Here is a 12,500-nt window from a genome sequence, read left to right as displayed (position 1 = left end):
CAGAAACACAGTGGGGAGAAGGGATCTAGCACAGGAGCCATCGTGTTGTTGCTAATTTCATATCTCAGAGGTCAGCCAGTTAATCATAATAGACTGATTATGTTTCTCTTAAAGTCATTTTATGTATATACAAATAATTTCTTTCCAAAATGTTATAGGCTCATAGTTATGGCCTATCATAATAGAGAGTTTTAAGGTTATTAGTCCTGATTGAAAAGAGATATAGATGAGAATATTGTTAGGTAACCAAAAATAATTTTAAATTTGTGTCACACTGCACTATTTCAAAAAAATTAGGGCTACTCATCCACTTTTAGTCCCAGGCATTTCAGTGAAGGGATACTCAAACTCTATCAGTATGATTCATGAGTCATAAATCTAATTACCTTTTGGTCAAAAACATGCCATTACATTTCAAAGGTTCAACCATAACTTTGTCTCTTAAATCTCTATGATTTTGCTTCGAGGGAATCTCTATTTGGCAGTAAACCACACATGCCTACTAACAGCTCCCCTTGTGGCTGGAGTACACCAGAACCTGACTTCTCTGGTCTTGGTTTTAAAGGCAGATGTGATGGTGATATGTTTGTAGCCTAGGACAGGATGTCTCTTCTACTTCTCTTAATGTAGCTGTAGCTAGTACCTATCACAGAGTCAGGGAGCAACCAAAGATCAGTGTGACTCTGGAATGGCTTTGTAGGGCACGTGCTTCAGGCACTGTGGAGGGGGAGTGAGCCGTAGAGACAACAGTCAGTACACAGATTGTACAGTCGTCTGCTCCTCACCTCTGCTGTTCTCTACAATCATTGATTTTCTCAACATCCTCTCCCCTTTCCTTCTTTCCATTTTAAGAGATAGGGCTTTGCTAAACATAGCCTAGGCTGTGCCTCTCTCTCCTGAGTGGCTGGGACTCCAGGTGCATACCTTCACACCAACCTGCTACTATCAGCCATGACTACCAGTTCCAAGATCCCGGAGAAATTCCCACAGTTTCTTGATTTTATTTTTAGATTACTTTCTAGGCCTGAGTTTCTTTGTCTATAAAAGGCAAGGCCCAAACTTATAAGACAACTTACAATTGACTCCTTTCAATTTCATATGAAATGAACTTGCTGCTCACTTACTCCAGGGGAGTGTCTATCCACCCCTTACACATGGTTCTCAGCTTTCTTTCCTGCCCCCACCCATATTTGCCTGTGTTAGTGCTGGTGTTTTGTTTGTTCTTGCTTTGTTTTCTCTTCCTCATACCTAAAAATTCAAATGGGCATGGTGTTTTTAACTTTCAAAACCATTTCAATTAATAGAGTAAATTGGGTCTTTCAGTAGCCATAAATATTCCACCCACAAACAAGAACAACTGGATGTATTTCACAGGAAGAAGAGCAAGTTTTCTGCCTTCCCTTGCTGGTGAAAATGGAACTTTGTAGAAAATTGAACTCTATATCAGGTTGTTTCTGGGAAAACATGATTTGCTCCTAAAAAACTGTCTGTACCACAAGTTCCAAACTTGCCAAATCACCATACTTCCAACTGCCTAGATGGAAACTAATCAGATATGGTACCATCACGTGGCAACTTAGACGTTTTGCCCAATTTCAATAAAATATTTGACATCTCTGGAGCAGTACTACTTGCAACAGATAAAATAATAGCTCCCAGAAATATCCAGACACTAATGCCCATAATCTGTGTTAACTTGTGGGGTAAAAGAGATTTTGTTGCAGTTGCAGAATTAAGGGTCATTTGTTTTATTATGGGCAGTTTCACGAGATTGCTTTTTAATTAATACACCTCCTGTTACTTATACTCAAAAATCTTTCCCTCCAAGCCCATTTTTCATTCTTCCTAATCTTTCAGTGGTGATGCCATCAAATAGAATGACACCCCTCCCTCCAGCAACCGTTATTAGTAATTAGCTCTTCAGAAAGGGATAGATTCCTATGGGTACATTCAGTATTTATCATGGACAGTCAAAAGACACAAGACTGGGCCAGTAACTATAGCTTCTGTGCTCATGTTTGCAACAATAATGCCATATGTTGATGGCAGTGTTTTCTGATGTTTATTCCTGTCTTCTAGTGGTGGATGCTTTCTCTTGGGGAAAATTTTCTGGACCATCCAGGTACGCAGCCAGCTAGAAATGAATGACAATGCGCAAGGGTGCAGCCTCCTCTAGAGGCTGAGAAATCCTTCTCTAGAACACCTACAGTGAATTAAACCTGATTTTTAGACCTATAAAGACCAATTTCTGGTCTAGAAACTCTTAAGAAAATGTATTTATACTGTTTTAAGGTACGATGTTTGTGATAATTTGTCACAGATTACAAAAATAATCTTTGTGAAAACTTAACAGATTCCTGATATTATTAAGATATTTCTGATTAAGAAACTCAAGCTCTTGTGTAGGACCAATGAGCCTTATTTGCTTACACAACAGGCCTCATTTGTTTAACTTTCCTTGCAAGATTCTCTTTGGGGGTTGGAGAACTAGAGTTTCACTGTTGGTTAACCTTGTGTAGATACTTACATTTAAAGGTCATTGATACTAAGTGGATTCAGTTCTTCAGGACAAGAGCCATATTTAAAGTGCTAAATAGCCATATGTCTATAGTGTCTTTATATGGGGGCACATAGGATGAGAGGATTTTATTTTCTGAAAAAAATGTTCTGATAGACAGGACAGAGGGATGTGAGGATGAGGGGAAGTATATTATACCCTGAACCTAACTGAGGAATGGGAACTGCTCTTGAGTGCTTAGCTTCAAACTTGGGCTGTGTTATTTCCTGCTCCCAGTGGCCTTGAAGCATTCCCAGTTGCCAATATCACCCAGTTTTGAGTAAAAGCTGATTTAACACCAGTCCTGTGTGGAGGAACCTGAAGTCGAACACAAAACTTAGAGGATTCATTGAAGTATCATCAATCTACATAGGTGACAGTGTATGCAGATTTGTCCTCAGCCAACATTCTAATCAGGTCTTGGGATGGGTGTTCTAAAATACTAGATACAAGTAAAGGGGATTTTCAAACTCTGTTTCTCCTTCATATACTAGGTTTCATTTTTGGAGGAATTTGAATCAATGATATAAATGCTTGCTTCAAATGGCAATTATTACTCTAACTAAATGGGGTTCATAGGGCATAGGGAAAAGATAAATGTGAAATAAGCAACTTCATTTCTTCAATAAACGTTTCTTAAGCCAACTATGTGCCAGGAACTGCACTAATTGCTAGGGAGATGCAAAGAAACATGACTGGGTTCTTAAGGTAATGAGAGAGATTAAAATAATCAGTCAGGATAATAGCTTTCTTTTATGGAAAATGTTCTCCATCCCACAAACTATGCTAAACACTATCTACAGTAAATTTAATGCCCAGATCTCTGAGAAGCTGGTTAACTGGATAACTGTCAAAGCAGAGATTAAGTAGGATTAAGGGAGATAATGAGAATTCCAGCTTCTCTGCTCTTCCAGGATAGAGACAGGAGGTGATATCAGCAGCCATTTTGATTCTGAATAGGGAGCACTTGCATGATAAATTTTCTATTTATCAATGGTATCAGTATGGGCCTTCTTTTGTTCAGGATTGAACCAAGGATGCTAGGCACATGTTCTACAATTAAGCTACATTGCAAATCCTAAAGCACCATTTTTTTTGGCTTAACTAGTTATTTTTTTCACTCCTCTGAGCCTTGGGATGTGAAGCTTTCCAGGAAGAGATGGTTCATTGAATATAGAAAGAAGTTCAAGACTCTTCTGTCAGAGAAAGACACTGGCTGAGTTGGTCATGTTTAGAACTCATGGTCTTCTGTAAATGAAGGCACTAGTAATACCTTTCCCCTGAGTTTAGAGTTGGAGAGACAATCAGTATAGATGAGGTGGACCTAGCTATGACTCTGACTTCATCAGTGGATTATAGGGATATTTGTGTGCCTGGTTAGGGTGAGGGAGAACTTTACCATTATGCAGAGACGTTAGCAGATATGTCACAGTTATAACTCCTATGCCTTGGTAACCAAGGTCTCAGTTCCTCAGAATAGAGGAAAGTGGGAATGGGGAGATTTATCACAAAGACTTAGTGAAGGTTAGTGTATCAGGAATGTTCCACAGAAAGGCAATCTGCATTAGTCGGTCTTTCTGTATTAGTCAGTGTTTTATAGTCACAGAACTTATGGAATGATTTGTTCTCTCTGTGTCTCTATCTACTCATAAACATCAGCTGAGTTACATATACATGCATATATATGGGAATGATTTACAGGCTGCAGTCCAACTGATTCTAACAATGTCAAGTAGTGAACAGGAGATTTAAGAATCTAATAGCTGCTCAGTCCCACAAGACTGGGTGTCTCAGATGGTTCTATGGTATTTCAGGTGGTTTTGTATATATGAACAAATCCCAAAGTAGTAGGCTCCAATGCCAGTGGGAAAAAATGATGAGCTAGCAAAGCAAGGGCAAATAGACAAGGAGCTAAACCTTCCTTCCTCCCTGTCCTTTTATAGGTTTCCAGCAGAAGGTGTTGCTCAGCTCTTGAGGTGGAGACAATAGGGTCAGTGGTTCAAGGTCATTATACTAAACTCAAGAACAACCCCTGTCTCAAATTTTAAAAAGGGGAATTTCATTCTAAAGAAAATAGAGAACATGTAAGAAAGATCATGACTAAATCTAAATCTTTAAGAAGACTTCATGGTCAATTTGGTTTGAATCTACTGAATGAGCTCGAGCTTCCTGGATAGATAAATGGGTGGATGGATGGATGGATGGATGGATGGATGGATGGATGGATGGATGGAAGGATGGATGGATGGATGGAAGGATGGATGGAAGGATGGATGGATGGGTGCATTCATGTATGGTTGAGAAATAACAGCATGAGGTACAGTTTTAATGTGGGTAAACATTAAGCATCTGAAGCCTGCAGGCAAGTTTGTATAGGTCAATCCTTAAGTCTGTCTCTTAACATAAGGAAAAGCTGGATGAAATGTTATATAAAATCGATGAAGAAATGAAGGAAATGTGAAAACTAATTGTCCAAAAAATTAGAATGCTTTTGCTTATATGACCTCAGGTTAAACAATTCTCTGAATATCCCTGCTCTTATTTGAAAATAGCTGAAGGATGAGCTCTTCATTTTTCTTCAACCATGTGAGGGCCCAGGGAAAGTTGCTGGCCAGGCTGTTTAGTGATAAACTTCACCCGGGGTTGTTTCTTCCCTAGCTACATTGAGTGTGGATGCTAGAGTTAGAAAAATAGGCATCAGATATTTCTTCTTGTTTGAGACATAGTCTTTTTATCTAGGCCACACTGACCCAGAACTCATCCTCCTGCCTCTGAATTCTGGGGTTGTAAAAGTATACTCTCACCACAAACAGCAGAACAGTTTAGCAAAGGTCACAGGCCCAACAGCAGTCAGTCAGGTATTGTGATCTGATAGTCTCGGTGACAATTCCTTAACTCCGCTGCTGTGATGCTAAATGAAAGAATGAATGAGTGTAGCTAAATGCCAATAGAACTTGATTTGCAAAAGCAATCAGTAGGCCAGATTTTCCCCATGGGGAATTAACACAACCCTTTAATATAACCCAGAATTCTTATTTTTCTCAAGTGTCAGTCCAAGGTGGAAGAGCCACGTCATTTGCGGCACTTCTTAACCTCCTCCTCTAGTCGCCTTATAGACTTCTTTACTACCCTTTACCTTTTCTTTGTCACCAGAGCCTTCAGCCTCATGCTGGAAGAACAATTTTAAAGGGAAGACTTTGCCTATAGCTTCTGAAGTCTTGCAGGTATTTTGGAGGGAACGAACTAAAAGATGAACTATCTTTGCTAATGGTTGTTTCTCTATGTGTAGCATTTTTAAAATGTTGATCCAATACCCTTTGGACAAGGCATTTGCCTATTTATTTTTGGTTTACCTTTGGCCTCCAAATCGCTATCTTACCACTAATGCTTTGTGCCAGCCTGTGTCACCGGGACTCCTGCTCTGCCAACGCTGGCCGTCACTCATCTCCATGGCTGTTCTTCACAATCCCCATACTCACTTTCATATTGACACCATGGGAGCCTGACCCGCAAGTAGGAAGCTACTATCTGATGAAGAAATGAATAACCAGAAGAGATGTAAAACTTCCATGGAAAGGGATCATCTTATATATTGGGTTACTTTAGTCATTAACAAAATTCTAATGAGTTGAAAATTAGAATAAAATTGCAAAAATCATTAGAGTGACTTAGGCTAACATCTGAAAGATATTTTTTCTTAGTATATAAATTGAAGTCCCAGAATAATAGATTTGATGTGGTTAAACCATGGAAATGACCCTTTGAAAAGGTCATTAATTGTACTGCAAAGGAAGTGCCCTGGCACCGTACAATGGGCAATATTTCAGCTCATATCCAAGTCAGGAAATGGCTGTGACCAGGGAATCTAAAGCAGTTTACTGTAACAGGGCAGGGATGGTTGCAAGAGACCCATGAAAACAAAAAGTAGAAACAGTCTGGGAGCTAAAATTAGTTACTGTCATTTCTGGGGTCAAACCTGGAAGGTATGTCTTAAATCAACTTTTTTCTTGCCCCCTCCCTTCCTTCCTTTCTTCTTTCTTTCATTTCTTCCTCTCTCGTTCCCTCCATTCTTCTCTCACCCTCTCTCTTCCTCTGAAATTTCTTCCTTTTTCTTTTATTTTGCTTTGTTGAGGGTATTACTTTATATAACAGGTTGGTCTCAAATTCACAGCAAACCTTCTACTTCGGTCTTTTAAGTGCTGAGATTACAGGTATGAACAACTATGCCCAATGGGAACATAGAGGACAACTTGGCCAAGCATGGTGTGAAGGATAGACATATGTTATTCCCACAAAAATAGCAATAACTCCATGCAGGGTCCATTTTCTGGACCCGGAGACTGCACTTATGAAGTAGATCATGCCAGGGGCCTTCAACTTGAGCTATACTTCTTTCCCTAGGCTTATTAAAAAATTTGGTTATTCAGTTTTGGCCCTCCGATGTCTACATATGTTCTCACCCAAAAATTGCAGTAACGGAAATGGAGTCTGAGTTTACACTTCCACCTGAAGAAACAATAGCATTTCTTCTGATCCATGTAAAAATTATTTCTGGAACATAAATTTTAAGAGTGTTATGTCAAAGAGGAGGCTGTGTGAATTGGACAATCAGATAGATGATCATACCATGGTATCATGGTGACTTTTCTTAGCTGTGCCAAAGCACCTGACAGAAGCAACTTAGGAGAATTGTCTTAGCTTTAACTTTTAATTTGACACAGCCTGTCAAGTTCCCTCCATAGAAAAAATGCCCAGATCAGATTGGCCCATGGGGATATCTCTAAGATTTTTTTAAAATTATTAATTGATGGGGAAAGGACAACCTCACAGTGTGGGTAGCACTGTTCCATTAGAAGGTAGTCCTGTGTTGAATAAGAAAAGCAGCTAAGCATGACCCAGTGAGTGAGCTTACAGGCAGCATTTCTCCATATGTTTTGGTTCAAGTTTCTACTTGAATTTTTTTTTCTGACTTCCATACATGTAACCTATCAGCTGAAAGTGTCAATCATTCAAAATTCAGAGTAGTCTGAAAAGAAAAGTCTATGAGACAACTCCTATACTCAAGGCTCAAAGATGGTTTCAGAAGAGGGAATGGAAAATTATCAGAGTCAGAGAATCAGGTCATTTGCTGTGAGTCTGTATAACAGAGTAATGTCAAACACTATATCCATGAAGTCTCAACAGCATGGCTGCCTAAACATGAGCTGAGCAAAGACAGTAACTGGCAAGCTAGTATGGACAGGAAAGAGCCATGAGATCTACACTGAGAACTATTGGCAAGTAAGGAAGCCTGAGATTGGGAGAAATAGTTTTATTTAAAGAAGAACACACACAAATTGGTTATCCAACACCAAGTGGTCAGTCCTTAAAGCTTACCTACAAGTAACATTATGCAGACTGAGCAGGGTGTATTATAAGTTGTGGGATATATTTTTTAATGGGGAGGCCTTGGAAGAAGGAAAGGGAAGAGAAAAATTATATGGTTATAGTATCATCTCAAAGCATAATTTTTAAAAGTGAAGCAGGCTCTTGGAAAAATCCACATTTTCATCATCCTTGACATATTCAGAATTCAGATAGTTAATAAAAAGGGGCAGTGGTAGTAACAATCAATTTCCTTAGGTTTCCATCCATTAGGTCTGAAGGAAGTTCCCCTAAGAACAAACAAAACAGTAAAAATATTGAACATTGAAGCATCTTTCAGAATACCAAATTGCAAGTTCATCACAGTGATTTTCCATAATTATCATTATGACAAATGCTATTGAGAAGAGAGAGCACTTTTCAACATCAAGGGAAATGGATATTGCCACTATTTATTAAAAAGATATAACTAGACTATATCTCAGCACTATCAAAAAATAAAAATTTTCCAGATCAATTGAGTAGAGCTTGCATGGTTTCTTTGGGATCTGAGAAATGTTACTTTGTAGAAATGGCCATTTTTATCAAAATATATTTGGAAATGTTGATTTCATATACCTTAAATCTGTATTTTATTTCATCCCATAAATATTTCTTTTCCCATTCATAGCAAAACATGCCCGCTGGCAAAATAATCTGATTCGTTTTCAATAGGACATGTTTTTTAATAAAGTGTACAAGTATAGCTTGATGATAATAAGTAATCAGTGAGTGGATTTACTTCTGCTTTTAAAATTTTGATTCTCATTGAATTATTCCACAAAGTGAAGTATTAGAATAAATCATCGTTCTTTTGCATTACACTTCTTGCTTCATAAATAACATAATTTGAGCAAAACACTATGTTTTCATTAGGTAGAAAATTAGCAATATTTATACTGATCTATCATCTTAAAATTACAGAGTTGATTTTGATTAGCTCTAAAGTAATTTAATTCTAAAAAAAACTTTAGTAGTATGTTTTACAAGATGAAGTATATTTTCCCATTAAAATACTTTGTTAAAAACATAACACTACAATTATTGCAATTATGTATGGAGTCAGACTGCTGAAAAGTGAGACTTGACCCAAGTTAAGTGAATAGACTGAATCTGTTGGTCCAGAATTTTGATGAAGGTCTGTCTAAAGATTGTGATTAAATAAGAGTATTTAAAACCTATTAGCATTGCAGAAGTGTACTGGATTTGCAGACTTGCATCTGCAGCCTCAGTGCTTGGGAGGCAGGAGGACTACTGTAAGTCTACATCTTGAGATCAACCTGGTTTACATTCTAAGAGATCCATCTTAACAAATATACACTACATTTAATAATAGCGTATTTTTCTCATTTTCTTCTAAAGTCAAATAAGAATCCTGTAAATTGAAGAATAATGATATAATCAGTAAAAATTCCCAAAGTGTATATGAATACTATCTTTTATCAAACAGAGTCTATAGAAAGTAGTGCCTGCGAAGATTGGTATGGTGGCTCTGAACACTGGCTACTCCCCCACAAGACATGGGCTCCATTCTCAGAGGCCATACAGTTATGGGGGATCTGACAACTTCTCCTGCTCTCCTTGGGTTTCTGTTGTACACATGCTGCACAGACATACATGTAGATTAAAACACCCATTTATGTAAAAGTAAATAAGTTTTGCTGCTGTTGTTTTGTATTTTTTATGTTTCACAAGATCAAATAAGGATACAGTGAAATTAGCAGTGATATATTATTTTGTGAAAACAAACTTTTGTGGGCTAGAAAGGTGTTTAAGCTATTAAGAGTTCTTGCTGCTCTTCCAGAGAAACGGTGTCTGTTTCTAGAACCCACACTGAGTGGCCCACAACCTCCCTTAACACTAACTTCAGGAAATCTAACAGTCTCTTTTGTTTCCATGGTGACCTGTATGTATGTGGCACACATACATATTTATGACACATAATTAATCATAAAAATGATTCTAAAAAGTATCCTTTTGACAGTGGAGCATTGTGTCCTTTGAATACAATCACAAAGAGTTCAAAAGCATGTTGATTTCTGAAAGAAAAAAAGTCATGTTCATCCTACATATTTTTGTGTGTGAGAATAGCTCCTGAAACTTAAATTTAAAAGAGAAATAGTAGAATAAATGTTGACCCATTTCTCACTTAGCAACGAGCTGATGCAACCCTGTCTGAAAGAAGAAGCATACATATGTCCCTATTTTATCACAGTTGTTTGATAGAAGGATGAATGAAAGACACTTAGTATTTAAGTCTACTTGAAACATTAAAAATATAGTAGAAGAGATTTAAAAAAAAAAAACCCAAAGAGAATATGAACTAACCAATGAGAATCCCAGCTATTAAAGTTAGGCTTGTTTCTATGTCTTTTAAAGGATGGTTATAGCAGTGCGTCATTGCAGCTTTGTAACCATAAGGTGAGAGCTGAGCCCCAGACGGGGCACTGGCCTATGGGGAACAGAAACTGGTAAGATCCGCTGCTGTCAGCAGCAGAAGTAAAGGGGTAACTTTAGGTGCTTTCTTTCTTCCACTTTCCTTAGTGAATGAAGCTAGTCCAAAGGCAGAGGCCAAAGAAGCTTGAACAATATGCTTCACAGGGGGAAAAATAGAATGAACAAAGTGTCCACAGACAAATTATATAGCAGAAGCCAATGTGTTAACTTCCACCTAGTCAAAGCCAAGCCAGCCATTATGGGAGGTAGAGAATGAACTCATACATGTCCCATACTTCCCATCAGCTCTTTCTGTGAAACAGTTACCATATATTCCCATCCATTACAACTGAGAATTTCTGACACTAACATGTTTAGTGTTTTCCTGCTGACTAATGCATGGTGATTTATTTTCACTGTGAAACACATTTGTTATTATTAAAATAGGTCAAATATTCGCAATATTATAACAAACCTGTAGGTACCCACAATCAACATCTCCTGATCAGTTTATTTATGTGTTACTGGTCTATACCATTTTGCAGTGGACTTGAGAGTGCCCAAATCACTGTTTCTGCACAAGGTGTTTGTCTTTCTATCCCTGATTTTCTTGTGAAGAAGTTTATTTACTGAAGGAGTTTTAGATTTAATATTATATAAAATAAAGCCAGGTTTATACTAAGAGAAGTCCTAACTAATGTGTCTCCCCACAGTTAAGTATGACAGTGGTTATATGTAAGTCTTGTTTTCAACCTGTAACCAGTTCATCTTAGGTTCTGGAACAGTTTAGGATGTCCATGTCTGTCTTCTCATGTACTGTACAGTTTTAGAAATACACACAACATAGCTATCTGTCACACTTCTGCCATTTTACCTCTTACATCACACTGTCATACTAGTTTCGTCTTTGTGGTCTACAGATGAGCTATGTCCTGGTAAGAGTCTTTTCAACCTCGACATAAGACAAAATCATCTGAAAAGAGAAACTTGAACTGAGAAGATGCTTCAGATTGTCTGTAAGCAAGTATATGGGACATTTTCTTTATTAATAGTGGATGTAGGAGGATTCAGCTCATTGGAGGTGGTGCCACCTTTGATCAAGTAGGTGGTTCTAGTGGAATAAAAAAGCAGATTGGGTTACAGAGCTATAGGAATAAAAATCACATTATTGGCATTAGAACAGACAGGTTGGTCAACATAATTAAATTGAAGACCCCGACATAAATCCACACACCTTTGGACACCTGTTTTATTTTCTTTGCATCAAAGACAAAACGAAACAAAAAATAAGAAATATACAGTGGAAAAAAGAAAGCATCTTCAGCAAATGATGCTAGTCTAACTGGATGTAGAAGAATGCAAATAGATTCATATCTCTAACTTTACATAAAAGTTAAGTTCAAGTGGATCAAAGTGCTCATCATGAAATCTGAAACACCGAACCTGAGAGAAGAGAAAGTAGAGATAAGTATCCTTGTACTTATTGATACAGAAGACAACTTCTTGAAAAGAACTCTGGTAGCACAGGCTCTAAGACAGACAATTAATAAATGGGACCTCATGAACCTGAGGCAAATGGCACTGCCAATATAAGAAAAGGAACAGTTTCGGATGTCCTCAGGTGTCTTTTCATGTACAGTACAGTTTTAGAAATACACACAACCACAGCCGATAGAATGAGAAAAGATTTTACCAACTCCATATCTGATAGAGGGCTAATATCAAAAATTTATAAAGAATTTAAGAAACTAGACATAAATGAATCAAATAATGCAATTAAGACATGGGATACAGTTCTAAAGAGAGAATTTTCAACAAAGGAGTCCGTTTTTTAGAAACTCTCAGACTTTTGATCTTGCCAATTAAGACTCAGGAACCACATGCGGGTTGAAAGTCTGCTAGCTCAGAGAGGCAGAGAAAGCATCAATCTGAATTTCTTACACAGCAGACAACATAAAAAGAAGGTTGTCCTACTCCGTACTATCTCAAATGTCCTTCAAACTCCATGTCCCTCCTGTATATTTCCTGTTTCTCTTTATTTATCCTCTGACCTCCACTGACTCTCTATGGTTTTTTCCTATGCTCACTCCCTGTAAACTGGTTG

The sequence above is a fragment of the Micromys minutus genome (genome assembly GCF_963924665.1).
Source record: "Micromys minutus genome assembly, chromosome: 2".
Lineage (NCBI taxonomy): Eukaryota > Metazoa > Chordata > Mammalia > Rodentia > Muridae > Micromys > Micromys minutus.
This window is presented reverse-complemented; position numbering follows the sequence as displayed.